We start from the raw sequence: 18,603 nt of genomic DNA, 5'->3' as shown, positions 1-18,603 counted from the left end.
TTGCATTCATTCATATTCATATCGTTTGACAGTTACCTTTTATCCTTGCATGTGTTAAATTAGAATTCATCAGGAACTTGCAAACTTTAGTTCCATTTCTTATTTATTTAGTGTTGTTCAAGTGTCAAGTCCCCTCTGTATCTCTTGTATGAGCACTCTGAGGTGCTACAGTAGTCTTACACAATGTTGATTATTCATTACGTGTCTATTTTGTATCACGGTTATCATTTACATCTGCATAAAATGATTTTGTTGTAATAAGTTTTGTGTAAAATACAGCACTATTTACTATTTATAATAAACTATATAAAAATGCAGACGTTGAAGTTTGGCCTTTAAAATGTGGAAGATCACGTGGGCATAAGAATACGTTCCCTTGATAATTTATGGTTTTCTGTCTTTCTTTCTTTCTTTCTTTCTTCCTTCCTATATTCAAACATGTCGGCAGCTTTTTCCACGCTATTCTCCATCCAGACGAGCACCATCGTGACAGTGGCTGCTCTTCCTCAGCTGTGTCTGCTCCTCCGACACAGACTCCGAGAGCACACGCACTAAATCATAAATATATCCCCTTTCTTAAACACTCCTTTTGGACAAATTCCTGCTCCCTGGGGGCTCCTTCACACCCGGTAATGACTAAAGCAGAGCCCCTGTAAATGATATAAGCACAGCAGCCCACAGACACAGTGGGACATCAGTCACTCTGCAGGGTTCAGAGGCCTTGGACTCCCCGGCTCCCGTTGCCCAACAGAAAGAAAAACACGGGTCACCCAGTCGGCTCACAAGTTAACAGATATCGCCCGCGACTTACTTTTATCACTCCCTCTCCTTTTCGCCTTCTCCTTTGGAGGATGGAGGGATCAGGTGCCTGCAGCTGTCCACGTCATTCACATTATATGTGTTTGTCTAAAGTCAGTGTGTGTGTGTGTGTGTGTGTGTGTGTGTGTGTGTGTGTGTGTGTGTGTGTGTGCGCGTGCATGCATGAGAACATAGAGAATGAGTGTGTCAGTGTGTGTTTTCATGTTATTGCCTAAGTGTTTGGTGTATTTGTGCGTTCGTGTCCATGTGTTTATGTGTTTATTTGTGCGTCCAAAAACAGTAAACGATAACATCAAGGCGAGATCGCGTTTCACTATTTTCTTAGTGCTCTGCAAACTCTTTTTTTTTTTTTTTTTTTTACAAGTGCTCAACTTGTAAGACACATTGAGTGAAAAAGCCAAAGGGTCTGCTTTGGAATGGAGTGTCAGTCAAGCAGCAACACACTGGAGACAACTTAACCTCTGACCCCTGCACTCTTTGAAATGAGGAGACTACTTGACCGGAGCTGACAACAATCCAAGCGTCTCCGCCGCCTCCAAGCCCCCAAATTGAAAGTGAAGGAAAGGAGCACAAGGGCGGAGCGGTGAACAAAATAGTTTTGGAGAAGCGAAAGAGTCAAAGATGGGAGAATCGTTTCAGTAAATACTATAATAGCTTGAGCAAAAATGTCCAGGAAAGACTTTGTGCTCTTGGACTGTATGACTGATTCGCATTCATTTGTAACCATTATTTGATAGAATGTATCATTACAAAATGGTCTACAATTTGTGGTACAACTCATTCCCCAAATAAGAACAGAATGCTTTATATGATATCATGCAGTTTGCATGCAATATAGGGAGAGCAGAGTGGGGTTTATCTCTGAAATGCGGCCTTATCAAAACTCTGAAGGGTGTGTGGATGACTCACAGCGTGCCTTTCTTAAAGTGCTGCAGTGCCACTCGCTGCCTCTCACTCTTTCCATCTGTACTGTGTCTCAACAGAACAGTACTACTACATCTCTTTCCCCATCTATTCTCCTTTTGTTTGCTCGATTTCTCTCAAGATTCGGCTCTGCTTCACTCTCTACTCTACGCAATCCATTTTGACATGAGGCGCATGAACCGGACCCTCCTGCTCGCCCTGCTCTCCAGATGCCGGCAGATGATTCTGGACGACATGGACTATGGCGACATCGGCGGAAACCCGAGCAACACGACTGCGTCCGGCGCCACAGTGAGCCCTCCGTCCCTCGCCAGCACGCTCGTGTCCGACACGTCCGACCCCAGGACGTCTTACGACAACGCCTACTTCTACATCCTCTTCGTCATGTTCTTCTACTCCTTCCTGGCCGTGGCTCTTTTCAAGCAGTTCATCGGCGGCGACAAGGCGAAAAAGGACCCCTGCGAGGAGCTGGAGAGAACGGGGCTGCCGTCAACACAGAAATTCAACACAGGCCCCATGGCAGAGGGGTTTTACTTTGAAGAGGAGAGCTGGCTTTAGCAGGCTGGCTCAAGAGAGGGAGGGGAGGGTCGGAGCACTGGGGGATGTTTTGACAGTCACCAAGCCAGGAAAACGTCAATGCGGACCACTCAGGCTAGACCTGCTAGTGATTTTACAAAACCTGTACTATTCTTTTTTTTTCTCTCTCCCCCTTTTCCCCTTCCATCTGACAATCAGAAACCTCACGCAAGCAGGCAGGCAGGCAGGCAAGCAGGAGGAGACGGCTGCCTCTGATGATCTGAGAGAAGGGTGGAAACATGGAGAAGTGTGGGTCACTGGCAGGCCGGAATCTCCTCCTGTGAGGCCCAATCAGGATCAATAACACTGGGGCCTTCGACATCGCACACACCACAGGGGGACCAGGGATACCTCAACAAGCTGATGGTGTGGACAGCGTGGACTCTGGGTGTGTGTGTGTGTGTGTGTGTGTGTGTGTGTGTGTGTGTGTGTGTGTGTGTGTGTGTGTGTGTGTGTGTGAGTGAGTGAGTGAGAGAGAGCGAGAGAGAGAGAGCGAGAGAGAGAGCTCTCCCATATCATTTTCCAATCTGTATAATTCAGTTTGAACTTAGCTGAACATACTCAACTGATTTGGGTTAATATTTTATTATATTAGATTTAGCATACTATCAAATTACAGTATGTAGCCTAGACACTTTGAAGTTATCCCCCCAATCCATGAGCATGCATTGCATTGGTGATTATGAGTTTATTGATTGATTGTGTGAAGAAGTTTGCACATTTACAGCTTTTTAAACAGTCTATGGAGGACAACACACATTGTTCCGATGTATCCAACGATTCTGTAACAACCATACATGCATAGAACATTTACATACACACAAAAAATGCCGTTGAACAATATGCATCTCAAAGTGACACGTCACTCTCCAATTGGTTATAATTAGAGGCAAAGCTGCGTGCAATAGCCACTCGCTGAGGACTGGACTGAGCGACATTCCTTTGCCATTAGGCTACATTGTAACTGATCTTTAGAGAGTGAACGCACAGCTACAGGGCTGCTTAATTCAACCTCTCGGTGACCCCATATGATCTGAGTTTACAAAGCTGTGGCGAAACGTGAACCCGACAGTCAGTCCGTACTAGAATTAACGTCGATTGCGCAGGCAGCGGGGATGGTGGGTGGGTGGAGATGGACTGCAACGCAACACACGCTTCTGATTTGCGCCACTTTACCTTGAGGACGACGCTTCAGAGAGGGCGGACAGGTAGGCCTAGCTACGATCTTCTCACCAATGATGCAGATGCGCACAGGCCACTTTATCAGATCAAAGCCAAAAAACCGACTTCGGTTTCATAAGGCAAAAATGACTAATTCATTTACATGTTTTGCATCAACTTAAAAAAAAGCCCCCATAGCAATTAAATCTCCCGGGTCAAAGGTGGGTCGGGACGGACAATGCTTGTCTAATTGGACCTATCCGCTGGAGGTTGTGCCGGTCCCTCGGGCCATCGAACCTGTTTCCTCTTCTTCCCTCATAATTAAATTTTTGTCTCATCCTCCTCCCTTGAAGTTCTGGGGTCACCATGTGTAGGCTATAGGCTATATAGGCCTATGGTAGCAAAACAACACTGCTGTGCTGCTCGGCTATGCTCCTGCCAGCCTGCTCTAATAGCTACACTCAGTTTCAACATAATCATTCAATCTGACGGGTTGAATCACTGTTTTATGTTATTTTTATGGAATATGAACAAATATGGACAATTTATGCATAATAAACATTGTAATTGATTTATATTAAACAAAAGATCCTCGGTGTAGCCTAAATATCAATATGTAGCCTTATGAACCATGGTATTTCAGACAAGTGTGTGGAAATTGTCTATTATGGTTTATTGTGACTTTATGGCCTATATTCACAGGAGTCAATGTTTCACACACATTTAGAGTAGGCTACCTATCATCCTTCACACAGCAGGCCCTGCTGTCCCATGTGGGCGGTGTGTGATGCGTCTGATCCTCAGGGTGCAGCCACCACAGTGCTCTTGCTGCAGGAGTTCTTGGGTCTGGGATACAAGCTATGAGAGCAGGGGGTGTGTGTCACTGAATAGGCATAAACTATGTATGTAGCCTACCGTATATATATTAATGCATCATGCATGGTTTCTTGTGACACTGTGACTTCATGTGACATACAATGAAACTGCTTTAACTTTTCATTACACTATATTGTACTTACATTAGTTAAAGCCTCTAAAATCCCATCTTCGTTTCCTTCTTGCTGAGATAAGACAGACACTTTTAAATGGACAATCACTGTTTGGACACCTGAAACAAACAAAAACAAACAAACATAAAATAATAAAAAATTGTTTCACCCTACAAACTGTTTTTATGTACATCACTGAAACAGACATACTGAGTTACTGAGCCTGTACCTTCATTTGAGTTTATGCTGGAATGTGTGGTTTCCCCAGAAGCTGGGGATGTGTTGCCATCTGCTGGTAAAGGCGCATCACTGCTTCTATCTTGGGTTGAAGTCCCTGCTGTGAAAGGAACAAGGGAATTATCAAACACTTCACCTGTCACAGTCTGAATTCGGGAGTGAGTGTCAGGCACATTTTCTAAGCCTTTAGTGGCCTTTACCTGTTTGAGTCATCATTGTAGGTGTTGAGACTGTGCTTGTGCTCACACTGCTCAGTGTGCTCACTGTGTCTGCAGTAGTGTGGTTAGTATTAGTTGTACTTGTAGTATTAGTGTGGTTTTCAGGATGAGCCTCAGGACTGGTGTGTGTTACAGCTTCAGCCACACGGTTCACTTCAGATGGAGCGTCGGACACAGAACTAGCAGGTGTTGTTGAGTAAGGCAAAGGAGCAGTGGGTGAAACACCTTGAGAAGGAGAACTGGCAGGTGTTACTGTGTCAGGCACAGCACTGAGTGATGATGTTTGAGGTGCAAGTGTTGTTGACGCAATTCCTGAGACAGATAGAAGAATAGAAAAATATGAATCAGTATACATTTGATGTAAATAGTTTGATGAAGACAGATTGACAATATGTCTGGCAATGACATTAAGAATTTGTGCATTTTAATAATGGGAGATGTATATTATTATTTTTTAACTCATTAAGGAAAATAAATAAAACACTGTTTAATGTCAACTTTGAGGGAGAACCATATAGGGAGAACTACTATAGCAGGGGTGGCCAAACTTTTTTGGTTGTGGGCCGCAGACAGAAAAATATAAGGAGTCGCGGGCCAAACAATATTAAGCGCGGCAGTTTTCGCGGCAAAAAAATTGGACCAGAAAACCCTTGTGCCATCAAAAATATGACACATAGTTTATTGATGCGCTCACCTATTACAATGGGTAATTCTGTATGTTATCCAATTTTATTTTCCTGTGCCAACAGGTTAAGACAGAGATAATTTAATATAACATTAGTATTAAACATTAATTCATTTTTTTTTTTTTTTTTTTTTAATAAATAGACCATGTCAGGGTTCCCAAGTATAACCCATTTTCAATGGTTTTAAATTGAAAAAACGAAATGGGGGAATCCGTTTTTTTGTTTTTGTTTTTCCGTTTTTCCCCCGTTTTCGTTTTCGTTTTCCGTTTTGAACTTTGAAACAGAAAAACGGAAAAACGTTTTTAGAAAAAAAAATAGCCTATATATATTTTTTTTTACATTTTTTTTTTCTAAATTCATGGCGGGCCACTAAAAAACGGGCAGCGGGCCGCAGTTGGCCCGCGGGCCGTAGTTTGGCCACCCCTGTTAACTATAGTATTACACACCTGTAGTGAAGACTGTGGATTCTGAGGCTGTGCTGACATCTAGTGGTGACGATGTGGTACTGGTACTGCTGCTTGTTGTGTTGGGCTCTGCTGACTGTGCAGTATCGGCAGTTGTGTGATTCCAATTAGTTGTACTTGTATTAGTGTGGTTTGCAGGATGAGCCTCAGGACTGGTGTCTGTTACAGCTTCAGCCACAAGGTTCACTTCAGATGAAGCATCAGAACTATTAGATGTTGTTGAGTAAGGCAAAGGAGCAGTGGGTGAAACACCTTGAGAAGGAGAACTGGCAGGTGTTACTGTGTCAGGCACAGCACTGAGTGATGATGTTTGAGGTGCCAGTGTTGTTGACGCAATTCCTGAGACAGATAAAAGAATAGAAAAATATGAATCAGTATACATTTGATGTAGACAGTTTGATGAAGACAGATTGACAATATGTCTGGCAATGACATTAAGAATCTGTGCATTTTAATAATGGGAGATGTATATTATTATTTTTAAACTCATTAAGGAAAATAAATAAAACACTGTTTAATGTCAACTTTGAGGGAGAACCATATAGGGACAACTACTATAGTATTACACACCTGTAGTGAAGACTGTGGATTCTGAGGCTGTGCTGACATCTAGTGGTGACGACGTGGTACTGGTACTGCTGCTTGTTGTGTTGGGCTCTGCTGACTGTGCAGTATCGGCAGTTGTGTTATTCCAATTAGTTGTACTTGTATTAGTGTGGTTTGCAGGATGAGCCTCAGGACTGGTGTCTGTTACAGATTCAGCCACAAGGTTCACTTCAGATGAAGCATCAGAACTATTAGATGTTGTTGAGTAAGGCAAAGGAGCAGTGGGTGAAACACCTTGAGAAGGAGAACTGGCAGGTGTTACTGTGTCAGGCACAGCACTGAGTGATGATGCTTGAAGTGCCAGTGTTGTTGACCCAATTCCTGAGACAGAGAAAGAAATATATTATGAATCATTTTGCCAGAGAAAATTTGACAATATGTTTGGAAACGATATTAAGAATCAGTGCATTTTAATAATGGGAGATGTGTAATTGTGAAACTCTTTCAGAAAAAGAAATAAAATTGTGTGTAATGTATAGGTTATGCTGCATTCCATTCCACTCGGAGCTCTGGAAAGAACTAACTCCGACATGGAAAAGTGCAATGATAGAATGGTCAATCAAGTCCGAATTCCGAGTCCGAAACTGGGGCAACATCCACCAAGCCCGAGTTCTCCGAGATAAACTGACCTGATGTCACAGCAATATGGCGGTGCACACGGTGATCAGCAGAATGACCTTTTCATAATTTATTTTACTGTCTTATGTAGTGTATGTTGTGAAACGGGCTGACCCCATTTCCATCAGAAAATGGCTTTTGTTCAACCAGCAAGCCATTTGCTAACTGGCTATTGAAACATTATGCTTTCTCTTTTAGCCCTGAGCAAACACAGCCTGCTAACGGGCTGCCTCGGCCAACTGTGGGAGTGGGGATAGGTGATAGGCAACATTCAGTTGATTCACAATGCAATACAAATTGATAGTGTAATATCCCCGACGTTACCGACCCTTTTCACAATAATGCATTATGTGAACATCAGGTGAAATTTGCTATGCGGCCGAGCTCGTTAGCATTAGCGGTTAGCCAGCTAGCACCTCCACACTAGATGCTTGTGAAGGCCATGTTTTCCAGAGCAGATGCACTGGAACGCATCTAGATCAGAACTCGGAAATATCGAGTCGAAGATAGACCTCTGTAAGATAGACCTACAAACACTGCAGCAACATGTCCACACAGATAGAAGTTAGGCAGTGCTGTGTGTACAGCTGATTTAATGACACACACAAGACAGAAGTGCTACTGTAATAAACAGCATTTACTATGATTATAACTACTGTTGTTGCGCGGAGCAGCCATCTTGGATTTTTGAGGTCGGGGCTGCTGAGGCTCCTACGAGTTTGGAATGGGAAATACCAGCTCTGGTGACGTCACCGTCCCTGCTCAACCATGTAAGATTACCAGTTCCCAGTTATAAAGGAATGCAGGATAGGATTACACACCTGTAATAGTCGATAATGTGGATTCTGAGGCTGTGCTGACATCTAGTGGTGAGGATGTGGTACTGCTGCTTGTTGTGTTGGGCTCTGGCTGTGCAGTGTCTGCATTTGTGTGATTAGAATCAGTTGTATTTGTAGTGTCAGTGTGGTTTGCAGGATGAGACTCGGGACTGGTGTCTGTTACAGCTTCAGATGAAGCTTCAGAACTATCAGGTGTTGTTGAGTCAGACAAAGGAGCAGTGGGTGAAACCGCTTGAGAAGAAGGACTGGCAGGTGTTACTGTGTCAGGCACAGCACTGAGTGAGGATGTTTGAAGTGCCAGAGTTGTTGATGTAATTCCTGAGACAGAGAAAGGAAATTTGAATTAATCAGTACATTGACGAAGAATGTTCGAAAATATGTTTGTCGAATTCTACTGCATGTACACTGACTGTCGGCATTTGGCAAGTAGGCTACCTCATACAACCCCAAAAAATGTGAACTATCCCTTTAAGAATCAGTGCATTTTAATAATGTGCAATGTGTGTCTTCTTTGAAACAGCTTCAGAAAAAGAAATTAAATTGTGTGTGATATACTCATAATTACACACCTGTAGTGGAGACTGTGGATTCTGAGGCTGTGCTGACATCTACTGGTGAGGATGTGGTACTGCTGTGTGTTGTGGGCTCTGCTGGCTGTGCAGTGGCAACAATTGCAGCTAGGATGAAAGGCAAGGTTTGCACAACAGAGCTCCACAATTGACGCTTGAAACAAAGTGTGCATATTCTCTTTTTCCATTTTCACCCTCACTTACCACCTTGCGCACAGGTGGAGGTGTGGTCCGGGCAGCAGTCACGGAAGATCACGCAGGTCTCGTCGCAGAAGCACCCTCTGTTACAGCTGAGGTTGGAACCAGAGCAGCACAGCACAGGAGGGCCTGAGCAGCCTGGAGCACAGTCAAAATAAGAGATCCTTCAAGTTCTTCAACGCCACATCAGTACTGTGTGATCAATGTTTAAGATACTCCTTGTGAACAACAGTGATAACTTCCAATAACTAGTGATATATCTGACAGTACACACAGAAACAGAATGGTTCTTAAAAAGGCTGTGTGGTTCCACAAAGAACCATCACCTACCAAACAACCATTTTATTTAGTGGATAGTTCTTGGAATTCAAATGATCTTGATTTTTTAGTTACTGTATTGGATGGTAGATGATGGCATGAATGTGGAAAAAACCAAACCCCTCCATAGTTTTGTGCAGTTCCATTGGTGGCTATACAAGGGCAGATAAACAGATTTCAGATTTCTTTCGGGCTCTTTAAATAACCTGAAAGGTCTGAATGGTTCTTTGTAGAATCAGAAATGAGTCTTCCACGGCAGCAGTCCGAAGAACCATTTTCAGTTCCAGTTTGCACCATTATTTTGTGTGTGTGTGTGTGTGTGTGTACTTAGTCAGGCAGATGACCACTAACTCACCCTGTGGTCTATTGATGGGAGTGATACCCAGGTTTCCAGTCGGAGGGATCTGTGAGGCATTTAGTGGCTGTCTGCCCAAGGCGCTGTTAAGCTGATCCAGGGTCAGGTTGGCACGGATCAGGTGAAATAGACTGCGGCGAGTGGGAATCTTTGAAAGGTCTCGGGTGGGTGCAGCTGCTGGGAGCGGTGGAGGGGATGTAAATGTAGCTGAGGGTTGTGGAGGTGAGGTGGAGGCAGAAGTTGCTGTGTCAGACTGGTTGGAGTTGGACAGAGCTGCTTGGGTGGATTCAGTATGGGGATTTGTTGTTTGAGCTAGAAGATTCAGTGAAACAAAGATGAAATGAAATTACACGTGAGTACATAGGAATCCAGGAAAACAACATTTGTAACGGGCTTTGTCCAGGTTCAAAGTGGAAGAGACAGGTCTGTCTCGAACAGCAACGTGGGGGTTCATTAAACCTTTCCTTCAGACGTGAGACAGATGGTTGTCAGAAGTAATTAGATGAAAACAATTACCCTGCTAACAACCACAGACGATCACATTTCAGGTGTGACACATTTCTCATCTAAGACAACTCAAAACGTCTCATAGTCTCATAGATAGACCGACACTCATGTCTTTGTCTAGAGACAACATCCAAATGTTTTGTACAGCTGAATAAATGACATTATGGAATTTATTATTCTTAGATTTTGGCACACACGTAACAATTCCTGTTCACTCAATCACTATTTATCATGTAATCATTATATTTAGACTAAGGATGACATTCAGCCTATATGTTACATGCAAAAGAGAGGCTGTAAACAGTAGAGGCAGTATACATGTTTTTTTTTTAAATCATTTATCATTATTTTAGCATCATGTCAAGTCCTATGGTAAAGAATGATGTAACTTAACTATTAATACAAAGTTAGTACATTTGCGTTTAGCCTCATTACTTCATGTTGATAATTACTTATTATATTTTTATGCAAATGTACTAAGCCAATTTTCCCACTGAGTTCAGTGCAATTGGCACTGATGAATGGCCCATCATCAAGATGAAACAGACATCCCATTTAGACCTTATCCAGATGCAGATCACATTTTAATACCAGGTCTAAAAGGGGTCATAGTCTCAGCAGGATGCTGGTTACTGGCTACTTTAATTGCTCATGACCTATATACCAAGGCAGTGATTAAGATAAACAGCAGATAGAATATTATTCAAGTAAGTATCCAAGGAAAATAGCAGGTCTAGGTGAGATTTTACCAACAGGGGTTCATTTACTTCATCTGCAGGCTACAGTTTTGAGCATTTCGTCACATTTTGAATAGTCCAATCAAATCAGGCAATTTATCACATAGTAGTTGTATTCTCTGTATTAGGATTTTCATGAGTTCATCCTTTGATGTTCTAATCGTTTTTAAATACACCAAATTACAATAAATGAAAAGCTACTATTCAAATATCGTTAATTGCCACTGCATGCATTTCACACACCCATATTATGGTAGCATTATGTATTCGTAAGTATTATCTCACCTACACCTAATTACCGGTACTCAGCAGTGTCATCTTGTCGGTTTTGATTTAGTTGTTGCAGTGAAACTAATTAAGAAATGATTACTTATAGCAGATGTCAGTTAATAACACCTTATTGCAGTGTGAGATTAATTTAGAAGAAAAAAAATTAAGATAAGTAATGCCATAACGCCATTTTATTAAACAATTCATATTGATAGATATTGATGATAATGATAGATATTAATGATATTTCACTCACCACCAAAGTGAGGTAGAAAAGGCATCAGGAGCAAATAGTATACAATAAAGCCATCCATGCTTGTGTCTGGCAGCTTAGTGTGACTCAGGTTTATTTATGCACGAGTAAGACAAGTGCATCACACACTTGGACATGGAGAGGACACAAAGACACGCGTCAGCACACGCCAATCCACCCACACACACGCACACAAAAATAGCAACACATCCAAAATGAATGATCCCACTGTCTGCCAAATGCACAACCAAATGTCAATTGTAATATCATGTTACTGAATACTCTTGTTCTACTCGTTTCTCTGATTTTTTTTCCTGTTCCATTAATTCATGGTTCACACATACACAGACTAAAGACATGTAAGGAATGCTGTTGTATCTCCTCTCCAGACTCCAGTGCCTAGACTGATGGCGACACAAATGTAACCAGAGAGTGTTGAGGACAGTAAACATCAATCGCCCACTCATTCACAGACATTCAAACACACATTGCTTGCTGTCACGTGCCCATTTTTTTTTATTGTTCATTCAATTTAATTCCAACGGTATCAGATGTAGATAAATAATCCATTGGTACTCATACATTCAGTAGGAAGCAGATATGCCAAAAAGCTTCACATTGCTGCCGGTGACAAACATGTCATGCTTGTGACAGTGTCACTAAATTATAAGATACAGTCACTCACTGAATCATGTGTGTGCATCTGCAAGAATATTACCTCAGAATAAATAGTACAAATGGTAATGACACAAATAGTAAACTGATATAGGCTATCGAAGTGCTTTGTTATTATACATTATTTGATACAGAGTACAAGGAACTATTTATATCAGGGATGCAAAGTCATGTGTAGTGAAAAAGGTGACAGATACCAGGGCAGACGTAAAACACTCAGAAAGCCTCCTGTTTTTGGGATGAAAAAGGTGACTCTCACATAAAGGTGAGTAGTTTGCATCCCTGATTTTTTTTTTTTTAATAAAAAATGAATAGAGATTTAAAAAAGAAAGTGACCGCAGTAACTTATTATGTAGACATATATGAACCTTCAAATGTATCCTGGACATCAGATTGTGGAGATGATAAGAAACCCTGGAATACTGTAGGTATTGTCTTTCCATCATGATACACTGCATGTATGGCGAAGAAATGTTTTCATGCTGTATTTATTGTGCTGAAAAGATGAAGCTGCAGGTTGAGAACATTGGACACCATTGTCACTAGCCATACAGATATGCCTGATGGTCAATTCAGGTTCGGGAGGAGGTGCGAAGGCGAGTGGCTCGTCTAAAAAAACAAAACAAATACAAAACATAAAGTATTATATCTGTCAGTTTGTTATTGTATAAGATGGCAGAAATGATCTCATGATCAACAAGTAGAGTGAGTCAGTCCAACTCACTACTTGTTATAAAACATCCTTACCTCCATCTGATATTCAGAGAGTCCTCCGTCACTCTCCAGCTCTCTCCAAACTCTGCAATACTCTGGGCCTGTCTGCCATCTGGCTTCATCAGGTCATTCTTCCTTTTACCATCAAAGTTCCCACACAGACCCACCACCTTCCTTTTGTACACGTGTGGTAGAATGATCTCTGCAGGCAAAACAATAACCTCACGTCAGTTGATTCGTTATCAAGCTCAAGGACTCCTTAATCGGTGTTTGAATGGAATTAAAACATTTACAAGTGTGGCAAGGTTGATTGACTTGAAGTTGAACAAACTTGAGTTCTGTAAGCAAACTTATTTTATTATTATTACAATTTATTCTGTGTTGTCATTTATGTGTGTAGCCCAAGAAGACGAGTTGACCAACATGGCATTAGCTATTGGGATGTTTTAATTTATGATGATGATGATGATGATGATGATACTCATGTGAACCATACTGTACACTCTATACTGTGTGGTAATGAGATGATTAAGATTACTGACCTGCTGCGCTGTGTCCATCAAACTCCACTGAGAGGCCAAAGTCTGTCTTCAGGTAGATGCGAGAGGAATGCACCCGGATCTTTAGGCCACTGTCCGGTGAGACAGGAGGGCGAGTTACCCTGCCATCCAACTGGAGAGAGAGAGAAGAGGGGGTGGTGGGTGGGGGTCAATGCTTTTAAACAATGTGCTGCATTTTAAATTATCTGATATTGTTGAATGGTGATGAATGACGGAAGACAATTCTCATTTTCACTTTCTCCTATAAAAGTAACTTACAGCAGAGTCAAAGTTTTGAATTGAAAATTGAAATTTTTGAATGTCTTGAAAAAATAAATATGAATTTGACGTTTTTTTCTGCTTCCCCAATCTTCAAACACTTTTTGCAAGTGGAATGCTGAACTCATTTCAAAGTTTGACAGAGTGACCGGCGGAATAAGCTCAAAGGCTGAACACAAAGGTCCTTTGGGCCAAATATATGCAGATTTTCTCTAAATGAGATAGTTTAAACAGACTTTTAAAAGGAAATTACATATTAGATGTATTGTCTGGTGGTGGTGGCAGGTGCGCACACCAGAAAGACTTTTGGGAGGCCACAGATTTCTTTTTGTCATTTACCGGTACTTGAACTGCAGGCCCTCCAAAAGTCTGTGCACATTTGGTTGGATAAGGCAGAAGAAGATTAATGGAGTAACATCGAATGGTTACATAATGTACGACGGGTTTGCTTCTCGCTCTCTCTATCTCCCTCAACACCCACACAGAGTGTCAATAGGAAAATAAACATGACAAAGCATAATTTAGCACGTAGTACATCACCTGCATCACTACCCTAACGCCTCACAGAGATAATGTGAAGGAACATCGGTTATTTCCCTCAGTGCTGTGCCAAATGTTTGTGGGCACGCTGAGATATGATGACATTATCCCGTGAACAGAATATTGAGGCTGCTGGAAATTCTCCACTGGAAAATGAGATGAAGGCATTAGGTAATATACTGCACTGTAAAAAAAAAATGCCCTTGATATACTTACCACCAGCTTTCGGTGCTTCTTGAACTCCACAGTATGATTGTAGACTCGGATCTTGAGCTTTCGTAACCTGCGGTGTTCCTCATCCTCGTGACTGTCATCATCGTTGTCGTCATCATCATCATCATCATCATCATCATCATCCCTGCCTCTGCTGTCTCTGTCGTGTTCTTCACTGCTGCTACTATCATCACCATCTTGCTCACTATCATCGTCTTGATCATCACTGCTGGCTGTATTGATGGCTTCTATGTAGACTTCTGGCAGGTTCTTTGGTAGGTCGGTGGTCTGGACCAGCACGTAGGAGTGCTCACCCTCAAACTGGTGCTTCCTGTTATCAAAGGTTCTGTACTCGGGGTCTCCATTGACAGTGCACTCACTGAAGCCTGTGGAGATAGAGGGGTAGAAGATTCCAAAATGTAGCGTGGAAGACTCTTATAATGTATCAACATAGCTTAGATACATTCGATAGCAAAGCGTTTCTGCTAACTGTTGTTCTTTACCTGTCGACTTGCAGCCATACTGGCCCTCCTCATTCTGAAGGCAGACAGCGTTTCCATCACATTCATCTTCATCATCACACTCAATCTTCCCCACACCGTTGTCTTTCTCACATTCACATTTCTGCCTGCAGTGGGCGCTGTACCACACCTCATTAAACTGAAAAAAAAGAAGAAGGGAAAAGGTGAGTCATCAATTCACTACATTGACCTCCATCTCCCTAAAGCCTTTGGCATAGTCTTCGCCGCCCAGCCAAGCGCATAGGGCGCGTGGCGATTTTGACGTCATCGCACGGGGCGTGTCGGGGGGCGAGGCCTGAGTGCGGCGCGGCACGTCCAAGGAGATTTTTCTATCAGCGCGTCGGGTTTTGCTGCCTGTGCCTGTGAGATCTCCGTGGTAGGCTATCAGCGGATATCTGCTGTGATTGAGTCCTCACCGTCCTCATCGTCGTAAAGTCGCCTTCGAAGCATAACGTTCGATTATAACGAACTAGTTGTGTGGCTTAGCCTTCCCAAATGTTGAGGGTCGTTTTTTAGAATTTAATACATAGAATTGGGAATGTTACATTCAATTTCATTCAGACTGCCTGGCACTAATCGCCGCCATTTTCCCCTGGAGCTTCCACAGGAGGAGGGGGGTGGGAGGAGCGAGCTGCGCACTGACTATGTTCTGTTTTGGCCCGCGCAGAGTGCACGCGCCCTCCGCGGAGCCCCACCTCCAGCACGTGCGCGAAGAATATGCCAGACGCTTAATGAGGCTCCTCTTTACGAGGATGGCCTTTTGGCACATGCACCGATTGTTGACATCGATAGGGTTTTCAGGATTACAGTAATTTTATCTATGTGAAAACCAAACATACTACCGGTAGTCTGTGTATAATAGGGTTGTCAAAAGTATCGATAGTATCGAAAAGTATCAATACTGACAATTTGAAACGGATACAATACTCATTTGCAACAGGTATCGATAGTATCGATAAGTATCAATACTAAAAATGTGAAACGGATACAATACTCATTTGCAAAAGTTTCAATACCAGCAGTGCTTTCCTTAAAAGTGAAAAATCAGTGATTTTTCCCTCCCTATCATTGGTGGGTATCTGTTGCTTCAACAAGCTAAATGTGTTCTTATAGGCTGATGGCTAGAGCAGGGGGAATCTGCTGTCTAAGTGCAACGTTTTAACAGGCCTAGATTATGGAGAAGTGTGAGTCTGTCCGACCAACTGTCTAACTTTATATTTATGCCTCTTGATGTGTCCTCATCCCCCCCTTCCCGTGGTATCGAGTATCGATATTTTCCTGGGTATCGGTATAACTTTGTTGTCACTTACCTGATGTTTGCTGCCATCCCTGTCCACACAGCCACACTGTTGGATAGGGACACACATGCCCCGTTTCCATACATATCCATCATCACAGACACATCCCTGTGCACACGGTTCATTCACACTGCAGCCAGGCGGGCCGTGCAGGTTCATACAGGTTGGACTACAGGCAGGGATGCAAGTGGTGTAATGACTGTTCTCTGGGCAAGAGGGTGCTAGAGGGAGAGAGAGAGAGAGAGAGAGAGAGAGAGTGAGAGAGAGAGAGAGAATATATTTTATGAGCTCTATAATTTGAGGCATGTGTAAAATGTATTTGTATGTCTGCTGTAAACCTTTGAGCCGTGATCCAGTTTGATAAAAGTATCTTAGCTCTGAGGTTATCTTTACCATTGGCTTTCAACAAATCAGTATTGAGTATACCTTACGCTTGTACCTTATTAAATTTGTTTGCCAGTGATTTCGTGTGCTCCAGTCATCTCTACCTTTCCACTATTCTGTCCTCGTCTGAGAGCACCGATCTCCCCTTGTGGAGGGGCTGTAGCTTCTACAGTATTGAGTATACTTTGAGCAAAACCCAGTCCTGGTTTAGAATCTTTTTGAATAGGGAAATGCAAAAACCTACTTGGTGTAGGTGTAGTTGGGGGTTGCGGTCTTCCTGTAGTTGGAGGTTGTGGTTTGGCTGTAGTTGGAGGTTGTGGTCCGGCTGTAGTTGGAGGCTGTGGTCCGGCTGTTGTTGGAGGTTGTGGTCCGGCTGTTGTTGGAGGCTGCGGTCCGGCTGTTGTTGGAGACTGTGGTCCAGCTGTTGTGGGAGGCTGTGGTCCAGCTGTTGTTGGAGGTTGTGGTCCGGCTGTTGTTGGAGGCTGTGGTCCAGCTGTTGTTGGAGGTTGTGGTCCGGCTGTTGTTGGAGGCTGTGGTCCAGCTGTTGTTGGAGGTTGTGGTCCGGCTGTTGTTGGAGGTTGTGGTCCGGCTGTTGTTGGAGGCTGTGGTCCAGCTGTTGTTGGAGGGTGTGGTCCGGCTGTTGCAGGTTCGTGACTACCTGTGGTTGGTTGCTGTGGGGTTCCAGTGGTTGTTGGGGCATCAGGATTAGCTGTGTTAGCAGGTACACTTGGTGCTGTGGTTTGTGATGGTGTTGTGGCTGGTGGTGTTGTAGTGGTTTGTATATCACAGTCAGTTGTGGGTGCTGTTGTTGTGGTGGCCTCTGTTATTGTTGTAGATGGCTCTTGTGGTGTGGATGTAGTTGATGTTGGTAGTTGTGCAGTGGTGTAGTTGTTCACTGGAGGAAACTCAGGTTTGTCTGTTATAACTGGACCAATGGTTGAGGGAGCAGAGGTTGTTGGCATAACCAGATCTATAAAAGAAAATCAACAATCATCTTCAATCATGTCAATGTTTTCACTTACTGCATGTCTTATATAATGAGTTTTAATACAGTGAATGGAGGGTAATGTGCTTACTTGCACAGCGCCCATGATGAAGAGACACATCGTCTATGGCCACATCAGACAGATCGGTGGAACCTCTGCGGCCCTCAAAAATGATCTAAAATTCAATTGTTGCAAATGTAAAGGTTAATTTATGACACTATCTTTTGTGTTACTGCATGCAGGGTCCTTAGCTTTTATCTCATTCCTTTACTGTTGGCTACTACACAGAAAAACACTGTAGCCGGAATGAAGCATTATAACAGTTATACGTTGTAAGTTGCTATCGTGTTATACTAGGAAACACCAGTTATATGTTACTCACCTGGAAAGGTCCACTTGTTGTGAAGTCCACCTGGGCCAGGTGCCACATGTTTCCTTGGTCATTCCTCTTCCTCCAAACAGCATCAGCCAGTCTGTCCTGAACCAAGTAAACATGGAGGCCCATGGTATCAGCTGAGCCGTACATATGGTACCAGAACTGCAGACACTGAGGACCAGAGTGAGAACACTCAGAGCTGAGGAGGCGAGACGTGTCTCCATATGATGCACTGTTGGCCTCGATGTAAAGATAGTGACCACCTGGAGAAGTAGATAAGGGTTGGGTTCACTCGAAGCAACAGATAATGTCATTATATTACATACAATTATTTAATTCAAATTTCAAGTCAAATACAATTCAGGAGAATCACTGCCCTCCTAATGCCCACTCTAAATTTGTCAATTATGAATGTCTATGAATGTTGGTGGTGGTCGGAGGGGCCGTAGGCGCGAAATGGCTGCCACGCTTCCGTCAGTCTTCCCCAGGGCAGCTGTGGCTACATCACCCGTAGCTTACCACCACTGGTACGAATGGTGTGAATGAATAATGATTCCTGTGAAGCGCTTTGGGTGTCTAGAAAAGCGCTATATAAATCCAATCATTATTATTATTATTATAATTACTGGAGGTCATCTAGTCAAGTCAAGTCAAGTTTATTTGTATAGCCCTAATTCACAAGCATGTCCCAGAGGGCTTCACAGAAAATATGTCTAGCTAATTCTAGCTGACAC

This window comes from Poromitra crassiceps (assembly GCF_964638095.1).
Source record: "Poromitra crassiceps genome assembly, chromosome: 23".
Lineage (NCBI taxonomy): Eukaryota > Metazoa > Chordata > Actinopteri > Beryciformes > Melamphaidae > Poromitra > Poromitra crassiceps.
The sequence above is the reverse complement of the archived record's forward strand: the minus strand, read 5'-3'. Positions refer to the sequence as shown.